The following is a 3,387-nucleotide window of genomic DNA, read 5'->3' on the forward strand; positions in this document are numbered from 1 at the left end:
AAATCTCTCCAAAACATGATCGGTCTTGCTCACCTAAGCCTTGGAGATAATCTTTTTAATCCTCTTCTATTTCCAAAAGAGGTGTTGAAGCTTACCAACTTGACTTGGCTGGACCTATATGGCTGAAGTAGCCAAGGAACAATTCCAGTAGAGATTAGAAACCTTAAAGAACTTATCTATTTGGACCTTTCCTACAATAACATGACAGGGAAAATCCCAATTGAGATTGGAAACCTAGTCAACCTCAGGGAGCTTGAGCTCCCTAACAACTCTTTCACAGGAAAACTTCCTATCGGTCTGAGAAACCTCACAAAGCTTGAGGAATTCGATGCTTCATTGAACTATCTTGAAAGTGATCTATCCAAGTGGAGGTTCTTGAACAACCTGTACCCTGTTTGGTACACCCACTCAAACACATGTTTTCAGTTTTTAAACAACATTACACGTATTTTTACACACTTTTTCATTTACACGTATTTCCACACATATTTTTAAACAACAATTTTTAGTTTTCAAGTGCACGTACCAAACACCTCCCAGGTTTCTCTATATCTACTTGAGAACAACCTCTCTGGCCAAGTACCGTTTGAGTTTGGCAAGTTCAAGAAGCTTGTGAACCTTTCTTTATACAGGAACAGCTTCACAGGTGCCCTGCCTTAGGAACTTGGCTCTTTAGCAAAATTCTACCGCATTGATGCGTCTGAGAATTTCTTTATCGGTCCAATTCCGCCGAATATGTGCAAGCAAGGCACTATGCGCTTTCTTCTTATGCTTCAAAACAATCTCACCGGTGAAATTCCAGCAAGTTACGCTAATTGTTCTACTCTACATCGTTTTAGAGTCTGTAATAACTCACTTCCGGGTTCTGTTCCTGCTGGAATCTGGGGATTTCCTAACGTGAACATAATTGATATCCCATTGAATCGTATCAATGGCCCAATCACATCAGATATAAAAAATGCCAAGTTTCTTGGACAGTTATTTGTGGCAAACAATCGCTTATCCGGTGAATTATTACCCGCCGAGATTTCAGAAGCCACGTCTTTGATTTCAATTAATCTGAATGACAATCAGCTTTCAGGTAGTATACAGCAACTTCCAACTTCTCTAACATCATTTCTTATCTCAAACAATAGACTGACCGGTGAGATCCCACATACGATTTGCAATGTAAGTTTCCTTGAACTCTTGGATATATCTAATAATAGTTTGAGTGGTAAGATTCCAAAATGTTTGGGAAATTTCTGTGATAATCTTGTGGTGATGAATTTGCAAATGAATAACTTTCACGGCACCATCCCTGATACATTTGCAAATTGTTATCTATTAAGAACTCTTGTCTTCATTGGCAATCAATTAGAAGGGTTGTTGCCCAAATTTTTGGTCAACTGTAAAAATTTGGAAGTTCTTGACCTTGGAAATAACAAGATAAATGATCGTTTCCCCTGTTGGTTGGAGGCTCTTCCCAATCTGCATGTTCTTGTCTTGAAATCCAATAGATTCTATGGTCCTATAGGAAATCATAACACTAGTGGAATATTTTTCCCTAAGCTACGAATTCTTGACCTCTCTCACAATGAGTTTAGTGGTCTTTTACCAAGATATTATTTTGAAAACTTGAATGCCATGATGATTAATGAAGATATATAGTAAACATGAACCACAATATTTGGGTGAACTTTCTTATTATCAAGATTCTGTGGTGTTAACAGTGAAAGGGTTGGAGATTAAACTGCAAAGAATCTTAACTATCTTCACAACAATTGATTTTTCGAGTAACAAATTTGAAGGAGAGATTCCAAAAGAACTTGGTGGGCTTATAATTCTTCGCTTGCTCAACCTTTCCCATAATAGCCTAACCAACCATATCCCGTCATCATTGGAAAATTTGTCACAACTTGAGTCCTTAGACCTTTCTTCCAATAAGCTCACTGGACAAATTCCTATTCAATTAACAAGTCTAACATTTTTGGCCAAGCTAAACCTTTTGCAAAAGAACCTTACGGGCCCATACCTCAAGGCAAGCAATTTGGTACGTACATTTGAAAACAACTCATATTATGACAATTTGGGATTGTGTGGACTTCCTTTGCAAATCAAATGTAGCACTAATGATCTGTTGCCACCACCACTACCATTAATATTCGAAGAAGACAATGATTCGATATTTGCAAGTGGACTTAGTTAGAAAGTTGTGTTAATGGGCTATGGATGTGGATTTTTGGTTGAATTGGCTATGGGATGTGTTGTGTTTAAAAGAGGAACACCTCAATGGCTTCTAAAGTTTGTTGAAGGAGATCGAAAAGGAAAGATGAGAAGGCATAATAATCCAAGATCGAGGAAAAGAAGAAATTAATGCATTTAAGGGTGCTCTAATTGGTGAGTTTGACAAACTTCTCTTTAGAATAATATGTGTCATGGTTTTATATAATCTTGCCTTAGAAATAAAGTATTTTGTAATATATAGTATTCTACAATTTTTCTTTATGTTTCCTACAAGGTATTGTTGAAAGTGACAGCTTTTTTTTTTTTCTCTACTAAGATTATTAGCCTTTATCTTACAGCAAAGCGTTAGAATGGTGTATGTCGAAGAGTATAGTATACTAGCTTGTATTAATTATGATGTCGTTCTCTTCTTTCTAGAGTAACATTCAACTTTTATAAATGTGTGTATATTTGAGGATATTCTGTTTTGAGATTGTATGGTAGTTGGGTTGATCTTATGCTTAGTTGGGCTTCTATGTTATGTTTGTTATATTTAAGGGTATTTTGTAAGTTGGTTTGTTTGTTTGAGTCTCTGTGACAAGTTGGCCTTGGTTCGCTGTGGAATTATGGGCTTTTAAGGGATGGACATGTGCTCTGTCAAAGCTTATCTCTCGGGCCTATAGTCTGTAGAGATTGAAGTGGATGCTAAGTTAGTTGTGAATATCTTGTCCAATGCCACTCCAACTGATAATCCCTTGTTTTCTCTTGTTGATGATTCAGGCATCTAATCTCTCATTTCAGCAAGTAAAGTTGAGCCACTGTTTCAGGGAATGCAATAGGTGTGCTGATGCCTTAGTGAAGAAAGGGACCAGCATTGCCTTGGATTATATATTTTAGTAGTCCTTTTGTGGACTTTCTTTCTGCTTTATCTTCGGACTGCAATGGATGTTATGGACTCCTCATGTCGGAGTGAATAATTTTTTGTCCTAAATTTTGTGTTTTACTATATATTCTACCAATAACAACTTACTATATGTGCTTTGTTTTTACTTCCTTATAAGATAATTTAACTTTAAAATGGCAAGAAAATCAAATTCTTCATGTTCAAATTCTTCACGTTCTCATCAAATTTATTCTGTAATTTGCACTCTAAAAGGATTAGATTGTGAAAATTCTTTCTAA

General features: G+C 36.3%; 1 pseudogene; it reads left to right on the plus strand.

Moving 5' to 3' along the window:
- Positions 1 to 201: 201 nt before the first annotated feature.
- On the plus strand, positions 202 to 3,154 carry LOC126695752 (receptor-like protein kinase 7; annotated as a pseudogene).
- The last annotated feature ends 233 nt before the right edge of the window (positions 3,155 to 3,387 follow it).

This window comes from Quercus robur, chromosome 8 (assembly GCF_932294415.1).
Source record: "Quercus robur chromosome 8, dhQueRobu3.1, whole genome shotgun sequence".
In the NCBI taxonomy this organism is placed as follows: Eukaryota; Viridiplantae; Streptophyta; class Magnoliopsida; order Fagales; family Fagaceae; genus Quercus; species Quercus robur.